This window comes from Paroedura picta, chromosome 9 (assembly GCF_049243985.1).
Source record: "Paroedura picta isolate Pp20150507F chromosome 9, Ppicta_v3.0, whole genome shotgun sequence".
Taxonomy (NCBI): Eukaryota; Metazoa; Chordata; class Lepidosauria; order Squamata; family Gekkonidae; genus Paroedura; species Paroedura picta.
In genome coordinates this window covers 36,151,948-36,177,253 of record NC_135377.1, presented here as the reverse complement: position 1 = coordinate 36,177,253, position 25,306 = coordinate 36,151,948, and the positions used below count along the sequence as shown (strand labels likewise).

Sequence of the window (25,306 nt, the reverse complement as noted above, 5' to 3'; positions counted from 1 at the left end):
TTTCGTGATGTAAATTCTATTTGCTGGAAAAGGGACCAGCTGAGAAGCTCTATTAAAGCAGGAAGGTTCCAGCACAGTAGGCTTGAGGTGGTTGAGGAATACATTTAATTTGTATTTATCACAGCATGGAGACCCACAACCAATGTGGTGCATTGACTATGTCAAGAGGTCTATTTTGTTAATTTAAGTCCCACTGCGAAAGTGGACCTGAAAAAGCCCTTCTTCTCCTTGCAGTACTCAAGTATTTTGTAATGTGGCCCTGCAATTCACACTTCCCAGTAAGCCACGGGAACGACTGGGCCGCCGATTTCCCTCCGGTCCTTCACGCCGGCGATCCGCTCTTCCCCGGTCTCCAGCCGGCCCCCGATCCACAAAGGAGGAAGCGGAGAAAGGCCGCTTCTTCCAGCGCGTCTGCTCCGTTACCCCGAATCAAGCCTATTGTGTGAGAGAAGCATCCCCGCCCCGCCCCCTTCCCCATTTCAGCGCGGACCAAACCATGCCAGCTTAGCGGGGGCGGAGGGGCGAACGACGGCCGCCGAAGCCGGCGAGCGAGGCACGGGATCCCGCACGGCGAGGCCGGGGCGCGACGGGCAGCTCCTCCTTGCCCCCTGCGCCTCCTGGAAGGCCCCGGCGCCGGGGGAAAGGCCGCTCGGGCGGGGAGAAGACGCCGCGCCCCCGCCTCCCCCGTGTGTCGGCCGGGCAGTGGGAGGACGGAGCTGGGCGCCGGCGGCGGCGGCGGGGATAGCAGCGGCGTCTCGGCCGTGGGAGAGTTTCATTCAGCGCGTGGAGGAAGCCCCCGGGGGCCACGGGCAGCTGCCGCCCGGGCTCCTCTCCGCAACGGCGCCTCGCGCCTCCTCCCTCGCCAGCGACCTGGCTCGTGGCCCGGCCTTGAGCCTCCGGGAGGAGCGACGCGGGAAAGGGCGGCAAGGCAGGTAAGCGGAGAAGCCCGGGAGCGCCTCCAGACGGCGGCGGGGGCGGAACGAAGGCGCTTGTCGCTCGTCGCTCGTCTGGCCCCAGGGACTTCCAGCCCGCTCCTCCAGCGCTGGCGCGTTGAGCCCTCGGACCGGAGGGTCTGCCTTGGCTCGTAGCGCCAGGGTGGGCGACAGGCTGGCAGGCAGGCAGGCAGGCAGCGCTCGCCCCCCGCTCACAGGTACGGGCGTGTGTCTGGGGGGAGGGGGCGAAGAGGGAGCGGGCGCTTCGGCTTTGTGTTGGCGTCGGTGCCCTTCCCACCTGGCCCCCGGCGGGAGGCTGGGGCTCTGCTGCTGGGCTAAGCGAGGGCGAGGGGGGCCAGAAGCAGGAGGGGGGAGGTGGTCGTGCTTCGCTGGCAGCCCTGGACGATGCGAGGGGCTTTCGGAGATTACCAAGAAGGGGGCGGCCACTGGACGGCGACAGCGATTTTCTCCTTGCAGTAACCGGGGGGGGGGGTGGGAGTGTTGCCCTGCCTGGTCGGAAGGATCCGGGGGCACCTTCTGCATCCAAGAGGCCGCTGTCTGGACGCTTCCCGGGATCGAGGACTGCAGTCCGAAGCACGCTTAAGCACAGGGAGGGCAGCCTACATATGGAAGAGACGGAACGGAAGAGACGGAACGTGCGTTTTGTGCCCTGAAAACAAATGCTTCCAAGTGTCACTTTCGAATGGCATGTCGGTGTGCTCCGTCGATAGGACTAGTTTTAAACAGGCTACATTTCTTGGAAAGGTTTAAATAGGAGCTCTCTGGCATTTCAATGCCTTTTTGCCTTTTGTTTTTAAATGCTGTAATAGTCCTTAAAACTATTTTTGAAGTCCAAAGTCTTGGAGTTGGCAAGGATTCATAAGTGAATGGAAGTGCAAGCCCTTTATGGAAGTTCTTTTAATATCTAAAACATCCCTGACAGATGCCGGCCCAAATTCTTGTGACTCACTGTTTTTGCTTGTAGGCCCTTGTAATGGCAGCTTTAACTCCTTGTTTCTATCCCAGGCATGAACTGGGGTGATGTAATCAAGAAGATGCGCTTGACAGTTTGGGAAATGTTCTCATTACTTGAATCTCAGCTCTGCAATGGACTTTCCAGCTGACCTTAGCTGAGACACTCAACTTCTGTTAAAATATAGGTGTAATAATATTTCCCTATTCACTTTAAAGAATGTTATCAAGATATGAAATGTTTCGAACATTTTTGGGGGGGAATATATATATGTGTGTGTGTGTATGTATGTGTATATGTATATGTATATAAATTTTTTCTATCCCTTGCTATGAGCTCAGGTGTTTACAGATGGGCCTTAAACAGGTAGACAAATGTTTTCATGTGGTAGCCACATTTTGCAAGGGGTTAATAGTGGCTTATGTCAGTGTGATCATATGGAACTACAGTTTGCAGCTGTGTTCTGTGAGCCCTGGAATACTTATTGATAAGATCAGTAGTGGTGGACAGCCTTGGTCCAGAACAGGGGTAGTCAAACTGCGGCCCTCCAGATGTCCATGGACTACAATTCCCATGAGCCCCTGCCAGCATTCGCTGGCAGGGGCTCATGGGAATTGTAGTCCATGGACATCTGGAGGGCCGCAGTTTGACTACTCCTGGTCCAGAAGATGGCTTATCCCTGTTACTTATTATTCTTGTAATGATGCACAGCTATAGGGAAATGCTGAGGTTATTCTAGGCAGATTCAGTCTGCAGGTACTGACTCTTAGGTAGAGCTGTTTTTCCATTTTTTTAAATGTTTTGTGCAGATTTGTAGAGAGCAGGGGGGTGCCCATCTCTTGCCTCTTTTTGCTTGCCGGATGGCTGAGTGGACAGCCAGGTGGCAAAGCAGTGCCCCTTGGGGTGGAAAACTTGTTTTCGGTGCAGATACATTCAACTGTCCTCTCCTAATGGAAATTCCCCCTGGATTGTTCTGCCTGTCCCTCTCCTGGCCAAGCTGAGTCCATTGCATGTGCTTGCACAATGGAGCACTTCTCACTTGGTGATGTCATTACTCTGGCTTCTCCTCTGATGTCACATGCTTGGCAGTTTGGTGGGTCCTGTGCTGCTGTGGTAAAACAGACCAAGAACTCCATGTTGGACCCCCATTGAGGAGAAAGATGGAATATAAATGAAGTAAAAAAAACAATACAGCTGTCCAGTTATACTGACTTCCGGGTTTGGAAATGTTGCAGACCTATCTTCTATGCTGCTGTTTCACTGCGTATGAGACTTTATTTTATTTCATCAATAGCCTGCCTTTCTTGCTGAAACTCGAGGTGGATTGCAAAATATACAGAAAACAATTCAGTTACACAGTACATACCACATTCTTCAATGCAGTAAGACTAGGAATACAAAATTGGAAAACAATGCAAACTGTTGATGACATGATCCAGTATTCCGACCAGTGCCTGCATCTGTAGATTGTGGGTTCTACAACATGTTCAGGATCTTGTGTAATATGCTCATTTTCTGAAGCAGGAATTCCTGGGAGTTGATGTGACAAGAGTATTTTCTGGAGGGATAAAATTCAGAAACACTGCAGTACATATTCTCAAGACCGTGTTCCGTATCCCTACATAGAAGCAGTTTTCACTGTTCTATGTCCTGTCTGTAATGCTTGGCCTTTGTCTTTGTTTATTTTCTGTTAGTGATAATGGCAACAACAGTACTGGGGTATTTTTTCCCCTAGTTTCTTATTAGGAAATTACATGATGTAGGGCAGAGACCTTGACATTAATAAGCATTTTGTTATGTTGAGTGTAAGGGGACAAAATGTTGATGCAACACTGAATAAGCACAAAATATCAATCCAGGTTACTTATCCCTCACTAACGAGTGGCCGTTTGAAAGCTGTTTTTTTCATATATCCAAAGACTGGATTTAAATGACCGCACCTTGTAGGACAGCTGAAATAACTATTTATGATTCACTGAGGAGCAAATGTTTGCAGATATAATACCATCAGGTAGAAATATGACTTAGCCCTGGAGGTTCACCATAAGGGCCAGCAGTTTGTATATTTATGCTTTGATTTTGCGATGTACCTTTATTCTATCATTATGAAGAATGAATAAATGCAAGGCTCTTTCCTGTAGGCCAGGCTGCTGTCCTGTCCCAAATCTGGTTTCCATCTGTCACAACATTACATGAACTTGGGCTTGTATGACGCCAGCTTTTTCAGGGGTCTGCTCTCTGTTCAGATTTCAAAGGCAAGTTTTTTTTTTCTTGAGGAAGGAGAATATTATGTGGGCAAAATCGTACATAGATTTATTTCTGCATTTTCCATAACTGTAAATGATATTTTTATTAGTAATTGGATTCTAGTCATTTGGTTGCCTCTTGGACAGCACTAAAATATTCCATGGATACGAGAACATGGTTCCAGAAGTAGTAGTACAGGAGGCTGTGTGGATAACACAAGCACCCTTATTGTGTTTGAGTATCAGGGTCTGTACTGTCTTAATACAGCAACACAGCAAGTATTAAGTACATAATAATGTCACCCAGAAAAAAACAGTTACTAAAACCATGTGAAGTGTATTCCCCCTAGGCAAATCGAATTGGGCAGTTTGTGGAATCGCCTGATCACAATCTAGAAATAGACATATGACTTTCATTTCTGGGAAGCTGACATCCATATAGGTTCATTTAAAATATGAAATAATGACAAAGGAAGCATTGTCTCAGTATTATGGAGGAAGCATGAATATTGATGCAGTTAAAAGCTGGCTTGTCTTTAGTATAGTATGTATTTCATATTCCCCTTGTTTGACTCCTAACTTTTTGAATACAAGCTAATCAAGATTAAGCATATAGATCTGAAATGAATGCTGCTTCTTCCCCTGTTCATTCTTTACTTGGGCTCCCTTTTCTTTTGTGACCTTCACACCTTTGCTGCTTCTGTTAGACAGTAGAGCTTGCCATCTTTTACTCCAAAATGCCATGTCTTCTTGGTATACATTAAACTCTTCAGCTTTGTTGACTGAGTTCAGATCCGCATAACAGGCCATGATCTTACATATATGACATTTAATTCTGGGCACAAGCCTTCATGTGTGTTCACACTTCATCAGATATCTGGTGAGGTGTGCATGCACACGAAAGCTTATACCCAGAATTTAACTTTGTTGGTCTTAAAGGTGCCACTGGTACCTTTGGCCTGTTGCTTCAGATGAGCACAGTTACCCACCTGAATCTATGTATTAGGGGGACTAGTTTGAGTAAAAATGTGTAGGATTACATGTGTAGGGTAGGATCATGTGATGATTTCAACTGATAGCTTGAACTGGAATGTTACTTTTTTGTCTCCCCACCGCTGCTCCTGGAAGAAAGGGGCGCCCTGGGGTAGCATGGAGAAGAGCCAGAGGGCTGTGGTATATGTATGAAAACTGCTTCACTGTCCATGGAAATCTGCCATGAGATCTAACGTTTTAATAGTAATGTTTTAGAATTTAATTGTGTTTACTAACTTTGTTTATCTTTTTACGCCTTTTCTGCTATGTTGCTGCTTTAAGTATTCACCTGTTTTGTGCTATTATGTCTGTCTTGAAGTTTCCTGAATAAAGCAGGTATATCCTACCTAACATGGCACTACAAGAAAAACAGGAATGTAGTTCCATATAGATGCTACTGTAAAAATACAGATTAGTTTACTGAAGGCACACTTGAGTTTGGTTTGACATACATGACAGTGGTGACAAATTTGGATGTAAATGTCTGTGTACTCCCAGTGACAAGGTTTTGTGTGTTTTTCATAATTAATAAAGCTTTAGAAAGAAGGCTCAGTTTAATCCATTTTCTACACAGTGGATTGAAATGAGAATAAGAAATGCAATTAGTATTAGGATGATGTTTTGAAGATTTATCTACAGTTATGATAAAGCAGCAACTGTGTTTTTTTAATATTCTTAAGCCATTCTCAGTACATGGTCTCAGTACAGAAGCCAATATTTGCTTATAGACAAGATTCACTTCTAGATGGACAGTGTAGTTCTAAACATCTGTTCCACATAATATATTTCTGGTAAGGCCTTGGAGGAGGAGGAGTGTGTCTCATGGCTTAAGTGCCACTCAGCGCTTACCACCCACTCTGGGCGGCTGTCCAGCCCCTGAGTGGCTCCTCCTCCAACCAGTTTGCCTGTCCGTCCAGCAACCAGCCAATCACCTTCCATCCCCCATCCCTCTTCCATCCTTCCATCCCCCATCCCCCACTCCTCTTTCCACTTCCCTCAGAGGCTGCAGATCCCTGCTGCATGAGAGCTGTGGGTGAGTTTCCTGCTCAGGGGTCTCCCGCCTGCAGCCTTTCCAGGTCCTGGGGGGAGGGAGAGGCCATCTGCAGAGTTCTTCCACCCACCCACCCCCAATCCAGCACCCGTTGTATTCCTGAATGCAATGGGCTTGGCCCCTAGTAATGTCATAATTCTAAGATTCAAGTCTATTTGGGATTATACCAAAAAGGATGTGAAAGAATCAGGCCTTAACAGTACATATCTTCATGTTTAATTTTTAAATAAGTTGTTCCACATTCAGTTTAAAAAATGCATTTCTTGTACTTTTGTCCATACAGAATATTTTAATCATCCCTGTTAAAAATGCTTCCCTACAATACCAATTAAAATTATGTGACAATTTAAGGACACAGTGTAGATATTTAGTTTGGCATGTTGATTCTTTTGACCGTTTATATTAATAACTTTCTGCATCGTAATAGTTCTGTTTTTACCTTTTTTGTTTGGTCACATTTCATTGTTCTAGATCTTTTCATTTACATACTGTGGCAATTTCCAGTGTTTTTTAAAATCCAGTGTTTTTAAAATCCAGGATTGATGCAAAAATTGGAGGTTGAGGATTAAGGAGCACTGATTGCAGGGGAGCATGCAACAACTGTGCTTTTATATTGATACCTGGTTGGCTTCAGGTAGCTAATCCAGAAATCATACATGGTTTTATAGATTACCTCCCTCAGGTTCATACTTTTTCTCCGGAGGACCAGTGTAATTGTATGCCTTAGCACAGAAAGTGAGTATCGTGTTTAGAAGGCCTTTAACATCATTGTTAAAGAGTATGCACAGTGGCTAGATATGTTCTTTAAATAAAAGCAACAGTGTTCTAAATATCTTGTTTGTGGAATATATATCAAATAAAGAATGATGTAACGATAGGTTCCCTTTCCAGCAAAGGAAATGATGTGCATTATGTTCAAAGAAAGTAATTCATGCTTAGAAATAAATGTGCAGTGCAATCCCAAACAGAATTACAGTTTTCTTCATCCATTGTAGTTAGTGGCTTTAGAAGGGTGTAAACTCTTCTTAGATGCACTGGTAGTAACATTAATACTGATTATGAATAGGAACAATTAAGGTATTGAAGTTAATCTCCCAGGTGAGTTCAGTTGTCTATGCTATTCTAAGTATTCTTCTGCCGTGCACACACCATACCCCTTGCCTTTGTGCTTATTCTATTTCAATCTTGAAATAGGTGAAGAGTGCATGACTAGCCTAAGGTCACTCAGCAAGCTTCCATGGCAGAGTGGAGACAGGGGTCTCCCAGATCCTGAGCTAATTCTAATCTATCATGGCTTTTTAATTTTTTAAAAAAAGTGAACCTTCTTCCATCTCCCCCCCCCCCCTTTTCAGTATAAAGTAGGATTAGGTGCTTTGGAATCCAAAGGGGCTGTTTGCTCCTGAAGCAGCCCATGGCGCAGGGGGGAGGGGAAGCGTGGGCACCATCACTCCGGCCAGCACACCAGTGCCTGCTTTGGGCACGAACGGCCGCTTTGGACACCGAAGCACCCAACCCTAGTATAAACCTTTGTTGAACACCAGAGGGTCATTTGTAAGGAATTTAGAGCTTACTCTTGGGACATTTGAATCCTGAACTATTGTTGCACTGTCAGGAAATTATTTTCATGCAGATCTTGTCTTGGCATTTAAGTTCTTAAAAGTTTACCCATTTAATGCATTGTGTATACATTAAATAGGTGCTACCACAAAAAAAATATTAGGTACATCAATAAAATGTCTAGGTGCTATTGCAACCTGATGCTTGGGGTTTGTCAAACCTTTTTCCTAGCCAGTTTTCTGCTTTGGTAGATACTGTTTGTGTTGATAACAAGCTGCCATTACTCTAGGATGTGGTAGCCTTGTGGGGAACCTAACATGCTGTGTGTGCTGATATAATACATCATTAATGATAGGACTGCAGTCTTGTTCTTACTTGGGGCCTCAAAGCCATAATTATGCCTCCTTAAAAATACTTACTTAGAAGAAGAGTTGATTCTTATATGCCCCTTTTCTCTACCAGAAGGAGTATTAAAACAGCTTACAATTCCATTTTCTCTCCTCTCCCCACAACAGACTGCCTTTGAAGTAGGTGAGGCTGAGAGAGCCCTGGTATTACTGCTCGGTCAGAACAGCTTTATCAGTGCTGCGGCGAGCCCAAGGTCACCCAGTTGGTTGCATGTGGAGGAGTGGTGACCAGCTCACCAGATTAGGAGTGTGTGCTCCTAACCACTATACCAGTGGTCCCCAACCTTTTTATCACCGGGGACCACTCAACGCCGGGGACCACTCAACACCTTTTACTGAGGCCTGGTGGGGGGGGGTAGTTTACTCCTCTACTCTCAACCACTGCCCTAGCGCTCTCTGATTGCTATGGTAATGTTTAAACATCCCTTCAAAATAAGATACATGCATGCCACAACAACGAAGTGTGTTGTAAAGGTCTGGGGGGGATGAAGTAAAGGGCCGGGGGGGGGAGAGAAGGCGTCCTTCGGGGCCCACCTCCAATTAGTCGAAGGACCACATGTGGTCCGCTGCCCACAGGTTGGGGATCGCTACACTACACCACACTCGCTTCTTGTCTTCTTTAGAGGCTTGAAAAGCTCTTAATCATGGCCCCTTCCCCCACTGAACTTTTGTGGGTTTGTTTTGCTTTAGACAGACATCCAAGCAGTAAAAGTGAAACAAAATAATTTTTAGTCACAAAATGCATTATCTCATGCTATTTAGATAGTTAGTAAATGTTTTGATGATGAAGTTTGCTGTCATAGAATCATAGAGTTGGAAGGGGCCATACAGGCCATCTAGTCCAACCCCCTGCTCAACACAGGATCAGCCCTAACCATCCTAACTAACGGAACAGATTGAGGAATATTTTCAGGCATAAAGCAGGTGGTAGGACCATTCATGTTTTTAGTGAGGAGTACTGTTTGTTACAAAAGTATGCTGATTTGAAAGGAGCAAGCAGCTGAATAGCATTTCATTATCGCTTGTAATTTATTTATTTATTTGGACTTTTATACCACTCTTCCATTAACATGAAGATTATGTAGCTTTGTTAGTCTTAAAGGTGCCACTGGACTCTGATTTTATTGTGCTAGCTAGGACAATATCCCTTGAATGCATTTATTAAGAATTTTCTGAATGTATCTGGCTGCTTTACAGTCTCCCTTTTTCTTTGCTTAGTCTGAAAAAATGAGCCTGTATACAAGGAAGATAACTGTGGCAGGAAACCACTGTTCCTGGTATTTTGAAATGAATAACAATTATAAAATCATTTCTAAAAGTTACTGAGGAAAAAAATTCTTGCTAGTAAAACTTAAGGACAACTTAATTATAGTTACCTCTATATATCATCAGCAATTTAAAAGTATATTATTGTTTTAGTAGGATTTTTTAAATCTTTTTTTTAGTTCCAGAGATTCTTCTAGATCTATGTTTAGCTATGGGACAAGCTTGAGTTTTGAAGAATCATGGTGACATAGTCATTGTGGGAGTACCTCAGACCTAATGATACTGCGGGTGATCTGACTCTCATATCTCCTAGTGAAGACCTCTGTCTCTATCAAGAACAGATGCAGAAAATGGTGAAAGCCCATAATACAGATGTCTCCATTTCAGACAACTGTCTATAGGACAGGGATAGTTGTTTTTCTTATCTTGAAGTTTTATTATGGCAGAGACCAGCCTCCATCCGTCACATCTTGCAAGATCGAGGATTTATACAGAGTTAAATGGGGCTCCTACAAGTTCCTTCCCATGCACACACTACTGCCCTCATTGGTCATGGAGAACATGCAGCCATGCCAGCAACCTGGTGAACATTCATCCCCAGTGGACAGTGAAATCTGCCATCTGGACACTTTGGGGAAGAAGTTTTATGCTTCATGTGCTCCCAGTTTCTAAATAATAAATTTATGGGATGCTACCAACTTTTCCTCTGGGGGAGTCTTTCCAAATACTTAGAGAAAATGTTTGAAGAATTCAAATCCCTAGGTAAACTTATTCAGTCTGAGGCAATTAAACTCTCTAAACAGGAGATTGATGTGGACAGAAATGGTATGGATTTAGCTGCTAGATCTATGGCCTCTGACGTAGTTCTCCAGGGACACTCATGGTTATGCAATACTGTTCTACTTATAGAGACTCACCGTAAAGTTGAGGATCTCCCGTTTGAGGGATCAACTCTTTTTTTCACAATCCATTGCTGATTTCCTTTCCATTACAAAACCTATTGAGAAGCCAGATCGTTGAGTGTGTGCACCTCAGCTCCATCCCATAATCAATGACACTCTCAAAGACAACATGGCTTTGCTAACACCTTTTATAGGGGCTAGAGGCAGCACCACATTTGCACATCTTCAACACTGTTCCAATTGCCCCACGTCTCAAAAAGGAAGGGGTACCCCATGACTGAGAACTTCTCAACAGAACCCCCAAGGGAACAAGGCCAGTAGCCAGCAAAGTTTTGTTTGTTTAGTTATGGGTATTTCCAGGTTTAAGGGTAGATTGGCACAATTTGCAGAGGTTTCATGCCAGTTTACTTTGGGTAGGTTTTGTCAAGATGACTACAATTTTAGAGTGGTTATTCCAACCTCCTTGCCACCTGGATTCAACCACAATGAATAACCAACTAAAGGTACTTTTCAGGAAGGCTGCAATGTAACATGTCCAAGGTGGGCTTCACTCTTCCATTCTAGATATTTTTCCATTCCATAGAGTTTCCATTCTAGATATTTTTCTATTTGGTAAAAAGGATGGTGGGTGTGGGCCCATACTAGCTCTCTAAAAATTAAACCAATTCATTTCTGTCACATTCTTCTTCCATGTGGGATGGAAGGTTGAATGTGTAAATAAATAAATACACACACATATATATATATATATACTTCTCTACATATTTTATTATAAAAATAATTAAATTTAGAGGCAATGAATGACTCGTAAGCCCCAGTAAGTGCCATGCCTGAGTGGGGTTATGAATTGGGATTTCCATAGTTAGAGTCTAATTATGGGGCAAGTTGGCAGCCTGAGCTACTGCTTCCTACCCTATTCTTAACAAACACAGGTATAGAGAATGGTTCTAAGCCCGTTTATGCACTGGAGGTTTCATGTTGTGCTGCAGGCTGGAGCTTTAGTCGTGGCAGGTTGCTCACCTCTTCCTGCACCCACATGGGAGAGCATTTGGCCTGGTGCACCTCATCCGCCCCCTATTTGTGCTCCTGCACGGGAGCTGGGGCAGTGAAGTTCCCAGTGCATAAATTGAACATAAACTGAAGTTCCCAGTGTTTCTTCAGAAGTAAATCCAATTTTATTAATTGGAACTTATTCACATCAGCCTTCCATCCTTCCGAAGTTGGAAAATGAGTACCCAGCTTGCTACTGGGGGATAAAACGGTAATGACTGGGGAAGGCACTGGCAAGGCCACCCTGTATTGAGTCTACCATGAAAACACTGGAGGGCATCACCCCAAGGGTCATACATGACCTGGTGCTTGCATAGGGGATACCTTTACCTTTATCCACAGAAAAGTACTATTGGGATTGCACTGAAAGTTTAGCAAGAAGAATTCTATCTTCAGCTATTTTCAGCAATGGAAAAAGCTGTCCAGAGCTGCATGTGTGGAACAGCTTTTTCCTTTGAGAATTTTCAAAGCCAGTAAGAAAAGCATCTGCATGTGTGGTTTAGCCACAGAGAATCATCAATGTGGCTTAACTCTGACCCATTGATTTCCCATCAGTTCTGTGATTTGGAAACTGAGAGGGGAATAGTTCAATGTATAGAACATTTTTCATGTGGGCAGCCCCCATCACTAATATCTCAACTTGAATGATCTGAGCCTTTAAGGCAAGGCTGGGGAAAGTCTCTATCTGAGACTCTGGAGATCTGCTGCTGGTTCATGTAGGCAGTATTGTTTGAACAACTATGATTGTGTTTTAAAAGTCCTTTATAATATAGCCTTCACCCTTGAGTCATTGCCCTCTTTCAGCAGGTGAAAACTTTATTGGTTGAGTTTTTAATTCCCTCACTAACTCTCATTGGCCCTCCTTGTTTATGTGTCTGTGTTATTTACTTAGTAGTTTTAAAGTGTTTTGTATACATATGTATTATATATATGTGTGTGTGTGTGTGTTTTAATTGGGATCTTTGCTTGGATGGCAAGGCAGCGTAAAAATAGTTCGAATATAACACATTTGTTTAAAATAGTTATGCCCCACCATGCCACATTACCCAGGGTGGCATACAAAATGTAAGCATACACAGTGACAAAACACAGTTAAAACACCTAAACTAAAATATATCTAGTTAATACTAGCTCCCAGAAACAGTGATATTATTCTATTTCACAACTTGTATTGAACAAAAAAAAGCGTAGCGGCTTTCCGTAGCATATCTGACAAGCTATTCTAACATGTGGACATGCCCACTGAAAAAGAGTGGGCACTAGCCATAACTGACTGAACAGCCCAAACAGAGGGGAACTATCAAAAGTGAGGCATTTTAACTATTTCCACAGTATAGACATACCTCCTTGTTTCTGCGCATTGTTTATATTTCAATTCTGTAACAGCTGTATTTTTTTCTGTTATTTACCTGTTTGAACTTTCTGCATATTAGTTCCTGCTGCATATCAGTTTATTCAGAAAGAGAAAGGACATCCTCCCATCATGCCTCTCGATTTTCCCCCCTTGCGCATGCACAGTAGTGTAAGTTCATGATTGCATAGTCAGACTAATCCTCATTCTTTAAATGGGTTTCTGCTGACTTGTATTCTGGATTTATGCCACACCTCCATTTTGTTTTTTGACAACTGTGAGACTTGCCAATGGCTGCACCCAAACCCATAAGCCATATTTAAATTTTTTTAGTTAACATTAATCACATAACAACACAATTAGGAAGCAATGCAACAGGAAATTGGCAATGTGAGTAGGATGGAAGGAACTGTGAGTTGTGATCTGGGTATCACAGAATCACAGAATCATAGAGTTGGAAGGGGCCACACAGGCTCAACGCAGGATCAGCCCAAAGCATCCTAAAGCATCCAAGAAAAGTGTGTATCCAACCTTTGCTTGAAGACTGCCAGTGAGGGGGAGTTCACCACCTCCTTAGGCAACCTATTCCATTGCTGAACTACTCTGACTGTGAGAATTTTTCCCTGATATCTAGCCTAGTGGTCCCCAACCACCGGGCCGCGGCTCCCTCTCCCTGCCCCCCCCGTAGTAAAAAACTTCCCAGGCCGCAAGCTTGCGGCCCGGGAAGCTTCTTACTGCGGGAGAGGGAAGCAGCGCCGGGCACGCGCATTGTGCATGTGCGGCCAGGCAGCGCATGCGTGTATGCACCTGTGCGGCCGAAATCGCACATTCGCGGCATGCGCGGTCGGTCAATTGCCCTCCCTGCTGCTGCCGGTCCCCAGCCTAAAAAAGGTTGGGGACCACTGATCTAGCCTATATCGTTATACTTGTAGTTTAAATCCATTACTGTGCGTCCTTTCCTCTGCAGCCAACGAAAACAGCATCCTGCCCTCCTCCAAATGACAACCTTTCAAATATTTAAAGAGGGTAGCTGTAAACAAGGTTATCAGATCTTTATTGCTGCTCAGTGATACTTTAAAAGTCTCCTTATGTCTCCTTTACTTTGTGCCATTTGGTCCTCGATCTTTCTTGTGTGTTCATATCCTTATCAAGCATGCCTGAAATTCACCCAAGAAAGCATGGATGCCCCCATTAAACATACAAACATGGAATGCAGGATTATTGTGTTCCCACAGAGAGAGAATAAACAGGAATACATGTGATGAAATGCCTTTTATTACATCAACACAAGAAAAAAAACTGAATCTGTTATGTGACTTCCTTTTATCAACTAAACCAGCAGCAACACGAATCAAGCTCAGACATGTGTAAAAAAGTGTAGCCTGCCAGATATACACTAAATGATGCTCCCTCCTGGCCTGGGTGCCTGCTGGGCATTGATTCTGGCCTAGTGGCTGGGGGAACTTGTGATTGTTTACACTCCCTCTTCTCCCTTTCTCAATCCCTTGCCTGCTAGAATAGGATTATGGCTTGGGTGGTAGAGAGTAATCTGTCTTTCGATGTGGCCGTTCTGGGTGAGCTGAGGAATGCACTGACAATGGTGGTGGAGGAAGGGGCAGTCTCTGGGTGGTGTGAAAGAACACATGGACAATGGACAACAATAATTCAAATTCTCATTTTCCTCACTAATAAACATCATATTGATAATCAAAGAAATTTTAAGATTGTGACATCTGAGGATCTGGATACCATGAGTTAGGGGAGCATGGAATTCAGTTTTGACACATTTGGAATTTAGTGGGGAAATTTATGAGCACAAATACGCTAGTAAACAGCACTGCAGAAATGGTCCTTGATAACCTTAGTTGGCACACAGGCTCATAGAGGAATGGTGCTCTTGATATATGGGTTCTAGACTATGAAGGGTGTGTTGTGGTCTCCTATCAACTCATGCCTTCAGCTAATTGGCAACCTCAGTCACTCAGTTAATGTAGCACCTCTTTGCTTAATCTTGCACCTCTAGTTGTAGACACTAAACATTGCAAAATCTTGTTCAATCTTCTTCAATTAAAATGGGAAAGAACAGCCACATGAATTAATTCCAGATGTGATTATCAATCTAATCTTTATTTCTCTGGTTTTGGCTTTAGCCAGCTCCGTCTCCTTCATGCCTATCTTTGGCTAGCCTGTAGGAAATCGAGAAATACAGCTAGTGTGGGAAAAGACAAATTCTGAAGAAATGTTATATTAGTATGATTCTGGGAAACATAAGTGAGAAGCCCTAAAAAATTTTCTTGTTATGACTGGCAGACTCTCAATTTTTCGTTATCACGTTTCATGTTTAAATATCCATGATTGGTTGGAGGTCTAGGAAACTGCAGTAGTATTGAACTGTCAAAAGGATGAGGGAAAGAGGGGCTATAATCTAATTCTGGAAGTAGATTTTGTACATATACCTTTAGGTTAGACCTTTATATTGTGCTCTTGTGCAAATAGAAGCATATCCATTTGTATAAAGAGACTTCTGTGGATTGCCCATTTATGCTACAGACCACAATGTTCCCATGTCCATAAAAACATTTTTGGGTGGTGGGAGAGAAGTATGTGTGTTTTTCTTTTTCTTTGATCAGAAGAGAATCATCCACAGTACAATGTGGGAGTGGGGAGGAATTGTCAGAGATGTCTGCAAATATGTGGAGGGTTTATATGTATATAATCATTTATAAGTAATGTTATCCCTGTTATTTAAAATTTAAAAAACAACAACCAAAAACAGGGTTGACAGAGAATCTCATCTCAAGGGTGACATAAGAACATACTAGGATGGGGGCCTTCAATGCCCATCAGGGATGAAAAGGAAACCACAATGGAGAGCAAATGGATTATCCTTGGCTTGCTGGAGTCTCCCTTGCAAAGCTGATGTCACACAGAGTTGCAATGAGACTACCATAGGAACATCACAGTGATGTGAAAGCAGCCTAGAACTCTTTTGGCTTTAGCCAGCTCTGTCTCCTTCATGCCTATCTTTGGCCAGCCTAGAGGTAACCTATAATATTCTTTGGATGTAACCTATAATGTTTAGTACAATTTCAACCATGTATATGCACTTTTGATGTATGTGTACAAGAGAAATGCCATGAATCGCCGAAAGGAAGCTTTCGGTCCTAACTTTTTGAATGAGGGTGTGTAACATTGTTTCCTGGACCATAATTATAAGTAATAACAGGTAAAGGTTTCCCCTCAGCTTCATTTTTCTGTGGATGTTTGCTTGTTAAGTTGATGCAACATGTGTTGCTAAAGCCTTGTGCATGTATGGTCATATTAGCCTGGTAGTTTGGGTTGTTACTGGATACCAAATTGAAGTTGCAAAAAGCATGGATGCTGCAACCCCTTGGCTCCGACAGTCTAGCTTCTTGGTTGTTCATGAAATGCAGTATTGTTGTTTTATAAATTACATGCCCATTTAAACAGTTTGTGTGGCTTCACAGCTATCAGTGAAAGTGACTTTGAATGTCTTTGAAAATAAGAGCTTAAGAAGCTCCGTGCAGTTGTTTTTTTTTGGAGCATTTGGTCTGCTGAATGCTGGTTCGCCCATTAGCATTTCACGTTCTGGAGTAATTGGTTCTCATTTTGTAATGGAACTGAGCATTAAAGCTGTATAAGTTGAGGTTCTAAACCAGGTAATTGCAAACTGTAGTGCTGTGTCGAATTCAAAAACACAGTGGGTTCTTGGCCTTTCGCTCACAGGACAAAAACTATGCATATCCATTCCACTAGAAAATGGAAAGTGCAGTATTGTGCCACCTTAGGTTGCTTTTGGGCCTTGAAAGGATGGCATTTAACCCTTTGACATCTGCCTCCATGCCTGAGAGGAGACATATGGTGCATAATATCAGGATCTCAGTTAATTACTCTCAGCATTCCACAATTAGGATACATCTGCCCATTAATCTCCAATTTTGACATTTCTGTCACTATTACCCCTCTTCCTGAAACAAAACTGAAACAACTGATAACCTTATAAACTAAGTTTGTCATTCTTGTTTGGTTCTTCCTTCTATTAAACATATTCATTATATTATATTCTTTCTCAACTTTTTTATTGTTGAGAAACCCCTGAAGCATTCCTCAGGATGCAAGAAACCCCAGAAGTGGCACAGTTGTGCAGAATATGGTTGGGAAGCACAGCTGGATACATGCCCATCCAAGGAACCTCCCCTTCCCACCCCTCAAGGCCCATCGTTGGCCATTTTGGGAGGGGTGGGAGAGTCACATATGTGGTCATATTACCTGTTACCTGTTAAATATTCAACAAATGTAAAAATATATTTAAAAAATGAATTCCTACCCATTTGGGAAACCCAAAGCCATCAAAAACTGGGAGGACTGGCAAATACTCCAGAAGATAGAGACAGAGTTCAATGAGATCTGAACACAATGGGAAAATGGGCAAATGAGAACAAGATGCAATTTAATAAAGATAAGTGTAAAGTTCTGCATCTGGGTCAGAAAAATGAAAAGCATACCTACTGGATGGGGGATACACTTCTAGGTAACACTGTGAATGAACGAGACCTTGGGGTACTTGTGGGCTGTAAGCTAAACGTGAGCAGGCAGTGTGATGCAGCGGTAAAAAAGGCAAATGCCATTTTGGGCTGTATCAACAGGGGCATCACATCAAAATCACAAGATGTCATAGTCCCATTGTATACGGCACTGGTCAGACCACACCTGGAGTACTGTGTGCAGTTCTGGAGGCCTCACTTCAAGAAGGACGTAGATAAAATTGAAAGGGTACAGAGGAGAGCGACGAGGAGGATCTGGGGCCAAGGGACCAGTCCCTATGATGATAGGTTGAGGGACTTGGGAATGTTCAGCCTGGAGAAAAGGAGGTTGAGAGGGGACAAAGCCCTCTTTAAGTATTCGAAAGGTTGTCATTTGGAGGAGGGCAGGATGCTGTTCCCATTGGCTGCAGAGGAAAGGACATGCAGTAATGGGTTTAAACTACAAGTATAACGATATAGGCTAGATATCAGGAAAAAAAATTCACAGTCGTTCAGCAGTGGAATAGGCTGCCTAAGGAGGTGGTGAGCTCCCCCTCACTGGCAGTCTTCAAGTAAAGGTTAGATACACACTTTTCTTGGATGCTTTAGGATGTTTTGGGCTGATCCTGTGTTGAGCAGGGGGTTGGACTAGATGGCCTGTATGGCACCTTCCAACTCTATGAATTTATGATTCTATGAAACCACAGGATTTCTTGAAACCCTGGATGAGAAAGCCTGTTCTATGCTAACTTACTGCTCACTTTCAACTTACCGTATATGTATGGACTGGTAACTTCCATTTATTCTTGTCTGTTGCAGCAACAAAGTTCTGTTCTGTTTGGTGATTTCTATTTTGTTGTATTAGAGGGAATGTGTGTGTGTGCACACGAAAGCTCACCTGGAATAAAACTCTGTTGGTCTTAAAGTTGCCAATAGACTCAAATTTTGTACTTCAAATCACAGTTAAACTTCACAGCTTTTCTAGCAGGTCTGAATTGAACCCAAACTCTGCAAACTCTTGTTATGATTTAAGGCCGCAGAAATCTGTTGTACAAGAAGGTTGGAATAGTTGCTCTCTAATAAGCTGTTCCTAGTTCTTATGCTGTTGTTGTATGACTCAGTCCTGATTTTGTTTTGTGTGCTGAGTGCTTCATTGGGATTATAAGAATGCATTTTTAAAAACACTATTGCTCTGATTGTTTGCTAAGGCTGTGATAAATAAAAAAAAACGGGTATGTATATGGGGACACAAGTTAGAAATAGTGTGTTGGAGATTTCTGCATGTAGTTTTGATTAAAAGTTTTTATTACTACACAACTGGATACTAAATCGAATAGCAGTTTTAAAAACCAGTGTTTGTAGCTTTTGAGTTCAAAAGAACCCCAAATGTGTATAGCAGAAGAGTTCTTTTCCATCAGTGCAATCTAGAAGCTCTCAGGGTAGGTCGTCCTTTTAGCTTTATTTCTTAGTCTCTCTTTAATATAGTTCAGTGTGAGGTATAATATATTGCATTGAAAGAAAAGTAGAATCTTTTCCCTTCTTGAAGCTAGGGGAAAAAATCTAGGTCAAGAGATTCTGTCTTATTAATAACTTAGGGCTCTGTTCAACAGAAATTATTTTCAGCAGCTGCCTTCTCTCCCAGTTTCTTCTGTTCTGAAAAAAATACCGTTTCCTGACCTTCATTTTCTTTGGTCTCTGCAGACTTTGCAGTCAAGTAAATCCATCCATGTTGTTTATTTTGATTTTTATACAGCTGGTACTCGCAGTTCTATTAGCAGTATGCCCCAACATGACATACAGCTCTGCATGTGTTCTCAGAAGCCCTACTGTTTTCAGTGAGACTGGGGTCCATTCCAGCTCTGGAGGTCCTTCAGTGTGCTGTGATTCTTCACTTCAGGCTTGCACATGTGAACATTTTGAGTATGTGAATTGCGCTGATTGCATGGCTCTTGTGGAGTGGGCAGCTTTCCGGGTCTGAGGAAGAAGCTCACTACATGCTTTTGCATGCCTCTACCACATGAGATCATGTTGTGTTAAATGTGCTCCTTTCCTGTGGATGCATTGAGGGGATTTTAAATCCAGGTAAGCTTGCTTAAGATCGCAGCTCTGCACTGTTCCTGTTTGGAAAGAGGGTTTTTTATGTAAGTGTTTTATAAGATCATCTCAAGTGATATATCCAATGGTGATAGTATTTCAAAATATGATGGGAGTATGGTTGGGGCGTTTAGTGGGGAGAGACCTAGTTTAAGGGCGAAATAATGGAAGTATTAGCATACTGAATATATGTACTTTCACAAGCCGTGGTTTGTTTCCATTTAAGTAACTGGTATTGTTAACCAGGCTTAAAACTGGTTTCTGTATTTATTTTTGGTGTATTAGAAAGGAGAAAGGAGGGACTTGAATGCCAGAATTATGTCTGTCATGAGTAAACTGTTTGATAGTTTAATTAAGCCACTGGGTGAGTTGAATCTTTATGAACTAAATTGATCCCTCCTCCTAACCCCTCACCCGAAAAAAATTCAGCTTTTGCATAAAGCACTCTTTCTCCTTTAGATGCTTTTGAATATACAGTTCATGAAATGAGATAGGTGTATGTATTTCTTGAATGAATCGAAGCCTCTTAAGGTATAAATGTCTCCCCCTCCCCATATCTGCAATTGTGATTTGTAGTGACCTGTTACTGATACAGCTTAACAGCAGTGTTTGTTGGTATATAAAGAATATAAAAACTAGGCTGTCCTAAGCCAGAAGAATTCAGACTTTTGAAAACATTTAGATACTTATTTTGCAACATGATGTGATTCAGAACTTGTTTATGTTGTACAGAAAGAAATCATTTGACTCTTAGGGTGGCTTATGGCCTTAAATAACTCGTACGGAATTTGAAAAAAGTGGGTTGACCTGTGGTTCTTCTATATAAAACACACGTTAAAAATAACTAAACACATTTTGGTTCCAGTCCTAAATTTTGTTTTCTTTAAATATGTATAGCAGTGAAAATTTCCTCTGATAATCTTGTTGCAAGAAAGAACTATAAAAATACTGTGAGTCAGAAAACATTTTTGCTCATAATCACTGGGTACATAGCCTATGTAGTTTACTTTATTGAGGAATTTACATTTGTGGATCACTTGCTTCTAAGAGTGTTGTTTAGAGTATTTTAAAATGGAAATCTGATGTTCATGGGTAGATCAAAAGTTCATATTGTTTTTATGTTTATTCATTTTATCAGATCTGTATCTTGTACCAAGGTGAATCATATTAGAACATGACATCTGTGGTGAGCATTATGGTCTTATTTTGTTTATACGCAAACTGTCTCCTCAGTGGGAACACAAACCATGTGATACCATTATACTCTCTTCCATTTTATTCCCATAAGAATCCTGTGAGGTGTATAGCATGTCCATGGTTAGCCAGCAAGCATCCATGGCAGAATAGGCATTGGTACCTGGATTTCCCAGAGCATCTGGTATTCCAACCTCTATACCACACTGATTCTCATAGGGAAAAAATTAATTTTGCCAACTGTTTTGTCAGTTAATTGTTTAGATCTTGTATCAGTTTCGGAGGGGGGGGTCCATATAGATGGAGCCCAGCCATTGTTTGACTGGAGTATTATTGATGTTTATTGGCCCCAACCAAAATGCCTGGTGGAAGAACTCCATCTTACAAGCTCTGTGGAACTGACCCAGTTCCATCAGGGCCCTTAGCTCATTCCACCAGGTTGGGGCCAGGACAGACATTTCTTACGGTGACCAGCAACCATCTGCCCTAGCTGTTGTCCCTCAGTAGGTGGTATTCATTGTTTAATAAGCTGCTGATCTATTTTCTCTGGATTTGTATAGTCCCCTTTTAAAGCATTTAAGACAATCAACAACTTATACCAGTGAATTCCATAAATTAATTACTCAATGTGTGAAGAAATACTTCCTTTAGTGGGCCCTGGATAGGGATGGGCACAAACCATATTTCTGCAGTTTGTTTCAGCTTGTAGTATGTGGTTGAACCACAGACTGAATCACCAGAAGGTTGGTTTGCAAACCAAACCAATTCGTGACCCCAGATTTCTGTTCCCTGCCACTCACCTGTTTTTCTGTGAAAAGCCATGGGTACTTTAAATTTCTGCTTCCTGCTCTTACCACCACAAACAGTTTTAAAATTTATGAAAGTTCCTAGTGGGTCTTCAGTATGCCAGCTTTGATTTATGAATCATGAACTGACCAAAATTTATCATGTTCATGGGCCTGTTGGTGCCCATCTGTTGTCCTGGAATTGAATGCCAGTCAAATTCAGGAACTGAACCTGTGTTGCAGTTTCATAGAATGAGGAAGAAAATTTGTTTACTTGCTTTGTGTGTAACTCCACAAGTTTCTTTCATGCCCGTCCATCCCTTTTATGAATCTGTTGATGAAACTAAAAGGTGAAAATGTAAGTCATTTTTAGGAAAAATACTTCAACCCCTTGATCCTTTTATTTGTGCTTTTCTGCATCTTTTCTGAGTCTGATATACTTTTTTGAGATAAGGCAACTTTTTAAAGATAAATGTACCAGTATTTTCATTTGGCTGTATTGTAGGACTGTGCAAGGGGATGACAGTGTTTTATTCTCAATAGTATTCCCTAATATAGCTTTTTTCATTCTTATTGAGGTATCAGCCACAGTCCCAAGAGCCCTTCCTAGTTATTTAGCTACTCATTCGTAGCTTAAAGGTAAAGGTAAAGGTATCCCCTGTGCAAGCACCGAGTCATGTCTGACCCTTGGGGTGATGCTCTCTAGCGTTTTCATGGCAGACTCAATACGGGGTGGTTTGCCAGTGCCTTCCCCAGTCATGACCGTTTACCCCCCAGCAAGCTGGGTACTCATTTTACCGAACTCGGAAGGATGGAAGGCTGAGTCAACCTTGAGCTGGCTGCTGGGATTGAACTCCCAGCCTCATGGGCAAAGCTTTCAGACGGCTGCATTACCACTCTGCGCCACAAGAGGCTCAATTCATAGCTTACTAGTCCTTATTCTAAGTTAGTATTGTTTGGCTGCACTTTACATTTACCTTGAACATATGTAATTTACCATGTTTCTCATTCTCCTTGTTCAGTTTCAAAAAAAATTCCTAACTTGTGTCTGAATTTGGGAAATATGGATAGAATGCTTTTTGTTTTATCATATATACTGTAAGCTGGATATTGGTGTGTCTGAGCTTGGGAAACAGGGATGGAGCTTTAATCGTTTTAACATATATGCTTGTTATTTGTGGTATTTTATGATTTGCAGGTTTTTTTAATATTGCGTGGGCCTTTGGCCAAGGCTAGTAAATTGTACTGCTACTACATTCATCTTGTTTTGAAATATTTTGTGGAAATCTTCTCAATTGTAGCTGTTTTTCACTGTTTTGAAGGATCTGCTTTCACTTGCAAAACCTCAGTATTTCTTTGTTCATTTTAGATTTCAGGGTTAGACCATACTGACCTTGATGGGATCAGTGGTCTAAATCAATATAAAGTAGTTTCATATGGCCAGATAATTTCTAGAGAAAGTTAATGATGTCTTAATCCTTATAGTATTCATCTACCTATTTTCCACCATCGGTAAAAAAAGTGCCTCTGGAGGTTCACTGTGCAAGGCCTTCCCCCAATGTTGCTTTCTCACAGCCTTTTTCAGTCCTGTCTTTGGTTGCTCAGAGGAGGAAATTTGCTAATTTTGGTGCCACAATCAAGAAGGACGTTTTTAGGGTTGCCATGTGGTGTTATCCAAAGCAGGACCAAGCATTTGAGCTTGTTCTAAACACTTCGTATTAGTTACGAGGGCTAGGATCTGTTATTTATTTATTTAAATGCAGTTTATAATAGTACAATTCTTAGTTTAAATTCCTGTCCAAAATAATTTATTATAAAAGTGAAGATGACCAAAAAGTTTTTCAAGAACACTGAATTCTGTGCTCCTGAAAGATGAATACCTTCAAGGTTTCATAGAATAGAGCACACCTTTTCCAGATAATGTCTTTCAAAACAGTGAGGGAGGACCTATAGCTTAGTCTAGACACATACTTTGCATACAGTTGTCCAATTTAGATCTTGGCATGTCCAGATGGTGGATCTCTGATAGTATGGCTGCAGTGATCTGTACGTGCTATCCTCAAACCCCTTTGCCTATCACAATATGCAATGCTGGGTTTGATGGACCCTTGGTCTTGTCTCAGTATAAGGCACATTTGTATGTTAGTTATATCAGGAGTGTCAAACATATGGCCAGGGAGCCAGAACCAGCCTATCAAGGGCTCTTAGTTGGCCAGTGAGCAACTAATGTGAGGGAAGGAAGGTAGGAAGCTGCTGGGGGAAGGAGGACAGGCAAGTGGGCCCATGTGGTGAGGTGTGTGGTTGAAGGTGAGGAAAGAGAAGGCATAGTGTTTTTTCCTTCCTGCATACTCTAATCACAGATCTCTCTCAAGTCTTCCCCTCAGCTCCAGTGCTTTGGTGGGAAATGCAGGATGGATGAGAACTAGTGGGGGAGATCTGGGAGAGCTACGTTGAGACCTGTTCTCCTTCTTCTGAATCAGGAGCCTGTCATCTGGGTCACCTGGGGCCAGTTGTTCAGTCTGGACCACTTCACAGGGTTGTTGTTGGTAGGGATAGAGTGGAGGTGGGGAAAGTCCAGTGTGCCTACTTGAGATTCTTACAGGTAGGATCAGAGACATGAGGAAACAAAAAGCAAGAGAGGGATCATAGCTATGCTCGCCTGTTGGTTGCTGAAAATCTTTTGCAAGGAAGATAACTCATCTCTAAAAGAGCTATATTTTAAAAAGTAACTAATCTGTAAGGAAATGTAAGATACCTTGTACAATTTACAATGCAATAACACATACTTGACAGTTTCAGGTGTGCCAGATTAGCAGTGACAATGGCATTGGGAATATGGAATGCACTGAGGGTAAAAATTCAGCTGGGCCAAAATGAAGGGTATTGGGAGGAATTCTGTGGTGTAAACGTGGTTCACTGGCATGATGTCTCAGGTGTAATTCCCCACCGCTGGTTAGAGGTGTGCCCAAACTCTATTAGTTTGGAGATATACATTCCAAATTCACTGTTAGTTTTGACTCTCAAGGGATCAAGGTGGCAAATTGCTGTGGGATAAAATCCATGTAGTTGTAGTTTGTTCTCGAGACATTGCCCCAACCTTAGCGGTAAATTGCAAGGTTCCAGCTGCACGCCTCTAGTGACTCTATTCTCAGAATTGTGTTTTGTGCACAACAAGGGACAGCAAATATACTCCTTAAGAATTGGGACTGTATGGCTTCTAGCAGGCAGGTGTCTTAATCCGTGGGCCATACAGAAGTTTGGATAATACTTTGTCTTAAAAAAAGTAATGGCATACGGAATATGTAAGCTCTTCCTCTTTGAAATGAAAATCTTTGGGTATTCTCAGTGGCTTTCTATGAGCCTGTAGATTGGAATGCTATACTGAGATATGTGAAAATCTTCATCTTTTCTACTGCATGGGAAAGAAGGAAAATTTAAAGCTCTTGGGATACCTGGAGATGTATAGTTGTAGTTGAGCTCAGAACAGCCTGGTTAAGACATAGCATGGTGCTACTAAGTGGAAAATATTCTAAGCTATGGGTTCCAATCTTTTTGAGCCTGTGGGCACCTTTGTCACAAAATGGCTGCTGAAGGAGGCTAGTCTTAAAATGGCTATCACGGCTGACCTTGAGTCACAGATTGAAGATCTGCGTAGGCAGTCATAAGCCTTGTCTTACGGTTGCATTTTTTTGGTGCTAATGACAGAGATCTTTCACTTGTTCTTGTAGTAATGCATGCCTCTGGAGTAAGTGGTTGTTCACACTTTGCAACAGAGCCATCTCTCTTTTATATTCCTTGGCTGTGTTTGTATAGTAACACCAAATAGTTTCCTTGAGGTTTCTGGCAGCCTGTAGGAGAGCAATGGGAAAACTTTCCCCATCTGCTGTTGTAGAACTTCCTTGTATATATATATATATAAATC

At 42.3% G+C, this 25,306-nt stretch overlaps 1 protein-coding gene across 4 annotated transcripts in view; it reads left to right on the top strand.

Annotated features, from left to right (window-relative positions):
• The first annotated feature begins 480 nt into the window (after positions 1 to 480).
• FAM110B (family with sequence similarity 110 member B) overlaps positions 481 to 25,306 on the top strand; it is an 88,091-nt gene continuing 63,265 nt past the window's right edge. The window contains exons 1-2 of one of the 4 annotated variants that reach the window (XM_077352347.1): positions 481 to 932; positions 20,544 to 20,591. The gene's annotated coding sequence lies outside the window, so the exon portion shown is untranslated. Of the gene's footprint in view, positions 933 to 969; positions 1,151 to 19,375; positions 19,394 to 20,543; positions 20,592 to 25,306 lie in introns of those variants that run through there. The other 3 variants (XM_077352348.1, XM_077352345.1, XM_077352349.1) reach the window with 3 other exon arrangements.